Consider the following 12126-nt stretch of genomic DNA (forward strand, 5'->3'; position numbering starts at 1 on the left):
AAAATTGCAATTCTGATATAGAAAAACAACATAAGCAATGGAGAAGAAACATAGGGGTGTTTGAAAGAAAGCAACTAGTTGATATTCAGAGGAGATGAAATTCCCCAAGATGCATAGACAAAAATGGATTGGAATATTTGACACAACAAAAGAAGTGTCCTTTGGATATGATGTTGCTAGTATATCAATGAGAGGGAGTATTGGATACACAAACTTTTTCTATGTCAACCATAGACCTTGCAGTCAACCCTATAGTCCACACACAACACTCACATATCAATTGTAATGAAATCAAATAGGAAGAAAATTTTGTGGTTTCACAACATACATCCCATTTCTCTTAGAAATGGGGACCCCCTACTTTAATTTTTATCTTTTTAGATCCCTAGTCTAGGGCCTAAGCCTTTTTTTAGGGTTTTTCTTGGTGTCTCTACCAAGTCTAGGTCTTTTCCTAAAAACCTAGTTACTGAAAACCATGTTTCTGAAGGAGAAAAATCAAGTTTTCATTATAAGGGGCACACTAATGCACCTAGTGCACCTCTCAAGGTGTGTTAGTGTGCTAGTCACTTAAAGAAAAGTGTATTTCTCTTGGAAGTGCTCACCTATGCACTTGTGTAGTTGCACACCTCTAAGAGGTGCGCTCAATCCTGGGCCTATAAAGCCTAGGACCCCACCCCCTTTCCTTATTTATCATTTTCTACTCCAAGCTCCTAGCTACCACACCTCTATAGCTTCCAAGGTGCACCAATCTACTAGATCTCCATCACCTACACACACACACAACACATGTTAAAAAAGTAAACCAAGGCAAAGGTGTGCATCTTTCTCATTAACTAAACAAAAAAACATTTAAAATAACCTAAACACAAGCCTCACATGAGATAAAGGTGCATAGGTGCACACGTATCCAAGGTGTGCACATGTACACCTTTACTGAGGCTAAACATCCCCTAAGTATAGTTAAGGGTGTGAACATAGCACACCCCACAAGGTGTGCTAGGTGTGCACCCTTAGTATTATGAGTTTTGGTGTAGGAAGGCACACCTAGCACACCTTCAAGGTGCACAAGGTGTGTCATTTTTTTTTTCTAGAGGTTTTTGCTAGATTTTGGATGTTTTTATCATAGTTTTTTTAGGATTTTTTTGTTCTGGGTCATTTTTTGTCATAATTAGGGTTTATGTAAGTTGATTTTACTTTGCCTCCAGACTAATGGATATTTGGTTTTGGGTAGATTTAATGTCTTCCTCTTTGTCCTCCCTTGCTATAAAGATGGCTCTGAAATAGATAAGAAGCTCCACGATTACACCACCATCCTTTTTGACATAGCCTATTTAGTCTACAACTTCTGAGGATGAATTACAAAAATAGATTAATGAGCAAGAGGATAAAGAGGATGATGTCTTTCAGATGTCATATTTTTATTTCATTCCCATAGGCACTGAGTTGATAGGTGACAAGATAAGGGATACTATAATAAATCAACCTCCACAAGAGGATTGGAGCCAATTTCCACCTTAGCCACAAGGACCTGAAGGTGTTCCACCATCTTCAAGTCAAGATTTATTTTTCTTAGATAAAGGTTTAGCTACTCCTCTTCCTTTGAGTAATGAAGAACTAGTGCAAGCTAAACAAGAAGAGGAGCCACAAAAAATACCTACCAATGAAGTGTTAGAGTAAGGGAAAATATATGAGGAACCCAAATAGACTCCCCAAGATATAGAGGTGAGGACTATGGACTTGACAAACACAGAGATACCTGATGTGGATCTCTCAAAAAAGGAGAAGAGTCTAGAGAGGAGTGATAGGGGAAAAGTCATAGTGGTACAAGTTCCATCTTCATCTAAGTATAAATCTCTGATGAAATATGCTCCAACATGGTTGAGGAAAGAGGTGATGGTTAAACACAAAAGGTAGCTATATTATACTGAGGAAGAGAGAATGGGTGAATTAATTGAAGCTCTCAAGGAACCTGAGCAACCTATAGGTGATGCACAAACACTGACCTTTGTCATGAGTGATCAGAATTAGGACTTGTTTGCCCATGTTGCTATCCCTCCTCTGCATGCAACTATTAAGGATTTGACCTGAAAAGATTATCAAATCAGGGAGTTCATGCTTGGAAAACCCACTATGGATACTGCCAAATTAATGATCACTATAGGAATCAAAGAAGTGTTTAGGAAATTAGAATAGGATAAGACTAAATTGTTAAACATTTGAAAGTATAATGAAATCCTAAGGGGATATCTGAATGGAGTAGTTGGTCTGTTGGATCCTAAAAATCTCAAAGTGACTCTAAATGTGCACTTGAGAAAAGTGATAAGGAGACTATACAAATAGATCCATTTTTGAAGGCTTGTTAACAATGGCAAGAAAGTTTTGAAGAGAAAGGTGTACAGATTATACAAGGAAATCTTAAATTGTTACACCACATGTAGAACAATGTAGATAAGCTAGTTGCTACATTGAACTAGGATTTTGGGTTAATGGATAAAGTACATATCTAGGGTAAAGACCTGCAAGTGTTACAGTCAATAAAGTGTCAAAGGTATCAGATGGATGGATGTATATATTGTAGATGAGTTAGATAAAGTAGATGATTGGATAGAGAAGATTGGAAATGGAAATAAAGTAATGGAAACATCACGCATGGATATTCATAAGCTCAAGGATCAAACCCAAGAGCAAATTTTGGAGTAGAGAGACATTACAGTAATGCTTGCTTGGACATTTCTGAAGATGATTCAAGAGATAAACTAATGTTTATAGAAGTAGTTGTTGAATAGTTTTGAAAGACTTTTGAAGAATCTTCTATTGATGAGGATATTAGACAGGCATTTAAGACCGAAGAGGCATTGCTAGATTTAGATATGAAATTGAGAGATTTTGCAAAGACTCGCATAGAGGTGGACAACTATAGGAAAAAAGTAACGGATAAATATGAAGCTTTAGATTTTCTAGATGCAACCCAAGTCATAGAGATTATTGAAAAATTCAAGAGAAAATACCCAAACATAGCTCTGGTATAAAGGGGAACAAAACCAAGAAGCTAGAATTTCTATTTTGACACTTGGTAAAATTTTGCATTTTTTTGAACCTAGCATTTGAGGTATGCTATATTCCAAGGTGTGCTAGGTGTGCAAGGTGTACTGCTTCTAAGGTGCACCTCTTCTAAGGTGAACTAGAAGTTTTTGAAGAAGTCAGAGGTACGCTGACAGTTAACTGCTAGCTCTAAATTTAGATCTTTCCATGTATCATAAATGCATTATGACAATAGTTTAACTCCTAAAAACATCCAGTGAAGGTTGAGCTTCTAATTTTAACACCTCCATAGACTCCTACATCATCTAATGGATTTATTCTTCTTATTTTCTCATGATTTATTTGTTTTAAGACATGTAAAGGCTCATGTAACCATTAAATGATATAAATAAGGATGGAGTCCTACTTAGAACTAGTTAGAGAATTAGTTTTTACATAAATAGATTTGTTTTATTAGTTTAAAAGCATATGTTTGCATAAAGAGATCTCTCACTCTCAACACAAATTGAGGAGATGATTTCTTATAAATTTAGGAATGTAACATGTATTCTAGGTCATTATTTTGATGCAATAATATATGTTATTGGTGCTTACATTCATAGTGTAGTTATTCTTGCTAGAGTGTGTTATATTTTGTGAATGTATATTCATGGAATGTAATGGAACCAATAATTTTATTGTGTTATTTTGATTGAGCGATCTTTTAATTTTTTCATTTGCTTTGTGTTTACAAATTCCCTAACATACTTAGTTTGAGAAGAGATCACCTTATTATTCATGCATAGCTTTTGTCTCACATGAGCACATTTCCTTGGCCTTGTGATCTGATGAAAAGTGAAACATCTTATGATTACTAAATTCCCATTGACAATTGCATCAGTGGAATTAAGGAAGCACTACTCTTATTTTCATTGGTTACCTATTGATCTTTTCAAAGGCTTAATTCACAAATGTGTTGCTTTTCTAGCTTATGTCCGTTAGAGATTTATCTTTCAAGTTATTTGCTTAAACTTCTTGTTACCTTACCTTCCTTATTTTCTTTTATAAAAACTTTTTTAATTATGAATTCATATAGTTTTATTGTTAGATTGCATTCATTAAAAAATAGAAAAATACAAAAATATATTTCTTTTTTTATGGTTAATCTTGAGATAGCAAGTAGATTCAAAATCTTATCTGAAATTGGTCAAAACCAGCAAAGGCCTCCCTATGAACAAATACATTTATTTTCTATTGAGCAGATTCCAGTAGGTTACAAGATTGCCCAAAATCTTGGAGTTAATCCTAGATTAGCTTTTCAAGAGAGGAGTTTGAAACGATTCCTATTATTAAGCATTGTGCAAAATGATAGCTCAATAAAAACCAAATTTGTCAAGTTGTCTACATTGTAAGAACTTAGTCAAAGAGCTGAAGAATGTAAAGAACATATGTTAGCTTGTGATGGATCTGAGATCTATCCAAAAGAAAGGTCATATCAAGGTGTTAGAAAATTTTTAAGGGGTTGTTATGTTGCACAATTATGGAAACCTATAGAACAAAAATAATAATGGCTAGGAAGATTTAATACCAAAGAGGAAGTTGATATTTCCTATGATATAACTGCAATCTCCTTCAAATACTACAAAGTAGTTACAAATATTATGTGTGTGTATTCAAAGACACATCAAATAGAAAGTATCTTGGAATTAATTAGAAATCAAGTTGGATCTACCAATCTAGTCAAACAATCTCCAACACAAATAAAAATAAATACTATATGTTCAATTATCTATATTAATGATCATTTTTGTCATATCATACCTATTAGTAGCAATCAACAATTTCCAATAATGATGCACACAAAAAATGACTTCCTTGAAAGTTTTTGCAAAGATCTAGCAAAATATTTTTCAATTTAAGAACATATCAATTTCATATATGCCACTAGCATAGATAATATGTGCTCTCCATAATTTGACACAAAATTTTAGTATTTAATTTTTGAATTAGGTTTTCCTAGTGCGTTTGGATTACCCAATTTTGTTATGATTTATTAGAATATAGATACCTTTAATTTGATAAATTGATGCCCATTTCAACTAATACAACCAGCTCTCACCCCTATGCATCTTGTTAATGAAAAATGGACTACTACAGTTCTCAACATGGATTCAAACATATAAAATGATGGAAATAATTTTCTCAATGAAAATATGTTCCTTCATTCTTGAAAAATCTTGATGTCAAACCTTAAAACATGGACATGTATGGTGTCAATCATGACACATTTGACTTTTCCAATTTTCAATTGACATATCAGAATGTACAAGTCCTAAATGTCATGACCTTGTCCTATTTTCATTGTCCCACTGAAAATAATATCATTCAAATTCACCATGGAATTGATGATTCAAATAACATATACATACAACATTGTTCCTATTGCTCGACAGCATAGTGGACATATCCTATTTGGTGTGGTAATTTGAAGAAAATTGCATGGAGAGAACATGGCATTATCAAAGAACAAGAGAAGTACCAATTTTTTTAATAATTGCTTGTGTTTTATATTAGCATTTTTCTTTGTTGAATATTCTATCGATGACTTTTTTATTGCAATAGCTCTATGTTTTCTATGGTGATGTATCTCTATGAAAAAATCTATTTCAGAGCCTATTTTGTATACTATTATCATGTTCATTTTAATGCCATGTATTCAATGTAATTCTAACAATATGAAATGTTATGTTCTTGTCAATATAGTACCATAATATTCCACATTTTGTCTCTATGGTAGTAGACCTAAGATAATAGAAGTACCTATTTTTGTAATGGCTACTTGAGTTGTGTATCTTCATGAAATATTTTACTAATAAGTATTTAATGATATGATAGTTCTATGTTGTCCACGACAATGCTTCTTTATTAAAAAAATTTATCCCAAAGTGTATTTTTCTTTCCATGATCATGTTACTGTAAATCTATTGTATTACATAATGTCATAACTATGTGGAATACTATATGCTTATGAATCTACTAACATAATGTGTATTATTGCATATTTATCATAGTAGATCACTCCATTTTCAATATATCCACTAATGTCATGTCATTGTAGTTAAACAAATTTAGAAACACTATTGTGTTATGTGTTTTTCTCGTGGATAAAATAAGGAAAAGACACAAGTATGTAGATAAATTTGATAGAACATGACAACTATTGTTGTTACAATATTTGTATTTTTAGAGATCTTGCCTACTTTACATGATTGTATTTTATGTTTTTTAGATCAAGATTATGCAAAAAAAAATAGCATAGATAAGTGTGACAAAATATTGCAATGTATAGTGTGATTTCTCATGGCATGTGGAAATGTCAATATGTTCTTAACAGTATATAAAACTAGACAAACAAATCACAATGTACATAAATCAAGACAACTAAAAATAGTATAATGAAAATGTGCATCTTTTCCCACAAGAAAGATATATCTACAAATAGGAGAGAAACATTGTACTAGTATACAAGTAACAAGAAGAGTAGGTTGTACTAGTCCTTCCATTCTAATTATAGTTGAAGAATACAATTCAAATTCTATAATTACTTCTTTTTTTGTTACCTAGATGTTTTAGGAAACTAAATCAACCAATGACGCAAAATGAAATAGAAATCATAGACATAGAGCACTATAAATCAACAAGCCAAAAGAGAACTTGTTGTATTGGCACCACATAAGAGAATTAAGGACTATGCAAAGTACCAACATTCAAGTACAACATAGGTGACTACTCATTTGACTCCCTAGAACTCCTATTGAGTTACTAATATACATCACTCAAGCTAATCAGTGAAACTATTGATTAATTCTTACAATGCAAAGAATAAGGTGAATTAGAAGCATTGCATTCACACAAAAGTTCATCCACAAAATTATATGAACTCCACCAAGTACATGATCCAAAAATATATTCCTAGAATGAAACCATTTGCAAAGAAAAATATACATAATATAGAAGTTAGACTATGGGGAGATATGTTCTACATTCATTGGTTATCTAACTAGATGAATATATAAATATGTCTTTGGTCAGCCACAATAGGAAAAAAATACCTACACTTCAATGAATCACTACATGTAGAGGCATTCTCAATCTTCTTCTATGATACAAACCCTTTTGGTGGTCATTTTGAACTACTACTATGAGTATAGTCACAAAATGTCATTCCCCAATTACATATGTGACACAAAAAACTCAAGAGATTCATCAGAGAGCATAAAGCACAACACATTTTAAATTATATAAAAAGATAAAATGTAGAACATGAGAAGGTGTACATTGAAAATATCAAATGAGAAAACCCTAATAGAAAGAAAGGGCTTAGACTATATCACCTCAAGAGATTTATTAGAGATGCCTCAAATAATACAAAGACAAATTGAATGCATGCACTTAGACTATGTCAGTTTAAGAGATTCATTAGAGACTCCCCCAATAATATAATGAAAAATGCAAATGGGAGAAAAAACACACAAAACAACAAGTCAACATGTACATGTAGAATCCATAGAGAAAAAAAAGAGATGTAGGATAACAATGTGTGCTAAAATAAAATAAAAACTACATTGTCTCCAACAGAGATGTTTGAAACAATAATTCAGGATACACCAAAATACACATGCTCAATTTTTCAAGTATTGTGTTTCAAGAAAGATATTAGAGAATGAAAGAAAAGGAAAAGAACATCTACTATAATCTAACCCAATTGAACCATGAAGCACTGAATAAGTTCATTTATTGAATACATATATCTATATTGAAATAGTTCAATCTCCCTACATATAGTACACTAGAAAACATTAAAAACTAATTAACCAATATAACATGTGAAAATCATGTCTTGGCTAGAAGAATGACTTGTTTCACTTAGAATTGTATTTTCTCAAATATAGAAACTGTGATACAAAATATCACAATTAGGAGGTTCTATTATCAATTTTCATGTAAACATTGACGTCATACAAAACACATTGCCACATGCAACTATTAGCACAAAAATGATTATGTTTTACCTCAAGAGACACTTGGTATACAAAATTACATTTCAAATAGGAATGGTGAGGCCAAATGTAGTCATGCAAGCACTCTCAACATTGACAAAGAAAACTATTATACAAAATGCAAAATGTTAAAATAAAAGATGAATGAAAAGAAGCTCTTGAAATCAATGCTAACTGATGAAGGTTGCTCCCCTTAATACCATAAACACATAACAAAAACAAAGGAATAAAAATAATTTACAACAACAAAATATGGGCTTCTTATTATCATCGTAAATGCGGAATTACAGAATTAAAAATTACAATATGCTAACCCACATGGGCACCTTCATTACAGTAATCTACAAGACAAAGTTTTGAACTATCACCCAAAGTTGTCCTAGACAATGTTTGGGATTTTCTTAAATAGGCAATTTTATACCACTTGGGAAGGTTCTAGACACTCAAACTTAATACCTAGGACAGCCAGACCTTAAAAAATCAATATAGAGTTAGGAAAATACACCTTTGACATTTATTTTGCATATTTTGGTCAGCCCAACTTTGGAAGGTTGTAACTTTAAAACCGTTTCTCTGGTTGGCTATTACAACCACTTTCCAGAAACCTTGGTTTCTGATCCATAGGATTGGATCCACACAAGCGCCATCCATCAAGTTTTTGGGCCTCATCTGGGCATTTTAGGCCTTCAATGGTAACCCAAAGTTTTCATACCAAAATTACAAACCAAAAATCCATAATAAATCCATAACACTCATGATATGGCACTGAGCCTCAACTGGTAGGCTGATATATCTAAGATGAACATCCACCTCTGAAATTAGGATATTTTGAGCTCAAATGACTAACCTACTAAGTAGCAAGCCTCAATAGACAAAAAATATGTATTAAGACAACCCTTATTCAAAAAACTGAAATAAAATATTTTTGGTTGATGTAAGATTTCTCTTACACACAAGATGCTCTTTCATCACTAACAATGAAATGATATATCCAATTAGTGAAAAGGAAGCATCCTCTCTAATCAATGCAAACACAATAGATTCAAGTGATGACAAAGAACATGATGAGCCTTTAGAAACTTTGATACATGAATTCACTAAATCTAGATCTATACATAAAATGCAAGACAAGATAATTGACATGGCACATGCACAAGAGCACCACCCAATTGGAATCTTCAAAGACAAGTATGCTGAGGAAAGAAATTTCCCCGCATTATTATTTGGAAAACCATGTGATGAAAATATTGTTCAAAGATTATCTTACCAAAGAATTGTAGGATGGGAACTCCTACAATCCAAAAGGTACTTTTCATACCACACAACAGATGTCTTCTTCAAGACCATGAATATATCGGTACAACAAGTAGTTTCAACAATGTGGATAAGAAAATGAAAGGGATAATTAAAAGGAAACAAATTGTAATCAAAAGATATTAAGTAAAACCCCAACTTCAAAAGAATTCTAAAATCATATATTGTGTATGTTGACTTTAAAAAAATAAGAAGTATATCATTAAACTATGTACACCAACTTAAGAAGAATGTTTTTGCAATGATACGATAACTAGGTACTTTGACTTTCTTCATTACTTTTTCTAGTGCAAAACAAAATTAGGATCCACTGACAAGTGCACTAAAAAAATTACATGGTACACATTAGTCAAAAGTACAACAAGAACAATATAAGTACAAAAAAGGAAACAAAATCTATCTTATAAAGAAAGATCCAATGACTTGAGCATGATATTATAGAAATTGAATAGATGCAATGAAAAAATTGATATTAAATAATGATTCTTTCTTTCAAATGATTACTTTTTAGTAACTAAATCCCTAATTTGATGAAATACACACAATCATTTCCTACTCTTGGTAAAAAAATGTACCAATCTATGGTAGGGATACCTCTAAGAATTTGGTATAGCTATGATACCATGTAAGAATTTTCCTAAGGAAAGAATGAAATGCCAAGATCTAGAAGCTCAAGAGATACAAGATATGATCAAATGAGAATGGATTAATCAGATAATTGGATGAATACATCATAGAAGTGTCTTGTATATAAAGGCAATCAAGATGACTAGGAGTTATGAAAAGAGATAAGCACAACTAAGCACATGCCCACCAAGAGTGGATTATCCTCCATTGTGCATGAATGTACATGCAAAAATGAGAGGAAAAGAATACAAAGGTGTATCTCATAAAGATATGTAGTAGACAACATGTGCTGAATTGGAGTGTGAACTACAGTGTTGTCAACATGACAACTCATATGAATATGCAAACTCCTAGGTGTCTACATGATAACTAATATGAAAATGTATTAACCTAAGTAAACTTAAGTAAAGTGTAAATAGTAAATACTTATTTACACCACCCCCCCCCCCCCCCCCCCCCCCGTTAAGTGCAACTTAGGGAAATGTATTTAAGCTAACAAAAGCTAGATAATAATGCAAGATGGGTCCTCTAGTAGATGCAAAAGGCTCAATGTAGAAACTACTCCATGAGTGTAGAACAACACTCATCCCCTTAGGAAGAAATAGAACCAAAGGTGTATCAATGAAGCCTCTCCCATCTATAGGAAGAAATCTCAAAATGTATGAAGTCTCTAAAACCTGCTCAAGTGTCCCCATGTCAATACTAAAAGGTGCATCCTCCAAATCATGTGCACTATGCCACTCTATTGAAAAAAGACAAATCAAGCTCAATTGAGGATGAATGTAGAATATGTATCAAAGATCCAAGTGTCTCCTCTGAAGAGAAAGTGACCTCCTCCAATTGTTGTATCAAAGGATCTATCATCATGTCAACCTCAAAAGATTGATCAAGTAGAGAATGAAGATAAGGGTCAGCATGCTCCCTTGCAACAACTAAAGAAGGAACATCTTCACCAAAGAGAAGCTAAATGTCATCAATAGTGTCTCCCAAATCTACAATTTAGGACTCCATAGACAAATTGGAAATGTTTGTCAAGTAGTCATCCCATGGAACTAAGTCTGGAAGATAATGAATATCATGTTGCACTGAATCACTTGAATCTATGGTAATGTGAATACAAATATGATCAGGAATAATAGTAGATGGAATATCAACAAAAGGAGAAGATATGTAAGGCTTAAGAACTTGATCATATGTGAGAACACCTAAGTTTAAGTAGCCAAAGTTCTCCTCAAAGTTTGAATCAACACTAGAAGTGTGATCAAAATTTGCTAAAGAATCTGTTGAGAAATCATTGTCATCATCATGAGAAAAATCTGAGAAGTAGTATAGCTAAGATGCATGATCAACCACTCCTATAGCAATGATTTGTCTAGTCTCCAAGTATTTGATAAAAACTATATCAGGTGTAAATTCTATAGTCCCTCTTCTATCTCCATGAGTGAGCTAATAGATGGAAATAAGATTATGACTTAGGTGAGGTACACACAACACATCTTTGAAGTATCCATCCCCCTTATCAATAGTTCCTTTCCCAATCACATTCATGTAAGTATGATTGCCCATCAAAATAGGTGGAGTATGACAAGGATAAAATTATGAAAACATAGACTGTGAACATGCCATATGATGAGAAACCCTTGAATCTAGAAGCCATCTCACTAAATCTTGGCTTGAAGTAGCTACTAAGGCTTGACCTTTGCCCATGTGATCCTTTCATTTATCTAAATTTTAATGTGAAGAAGAGGGTGAAGTAGTAATTCTTGAAGGTAGACTTATTTGATTCTTCTTGAGAAGATTCTTGATTTCATCAATTTCTTTATTGTAACAATGATGCTCTTCATGTCCATTCTTCTTACAATATGCACAAGTAAGAAACTCCTTCTTGGATGCTTTTCCCTTATTGTTGGAGTTGTCTTGTGGTGAGGAGGTTGAGTGTTCTTTCCCTTGTTGTGAATTTTGTTACCCTAATTTTTGCTTCTTGTTAGACCCTTTTCCTTGATTCCCTTTACTAGCCACCAATACTTTGGACTTTACTTGAGAATCCCCATGCTCATCAAGTTTGATTTTTCTACCATCAACATCATTGTAAAGGAATCAAATA

This window comes from Cupressus sempervirens, chromosome 9, assembly GCF_028749045.1.
Source record: "Cupressus sempervirens isolate cs-2001-9-10 chromosome 9, ASM2874904v1, whole genome shotgun sequence".
Taxonomy (NCBI): domain Eukaryota; kingdom Viridiplantae; phylum Streptophyta; class Pinopsida; order Cupressales; family Cupressaceae; genus Cupressus; species Cupressus sempervirens.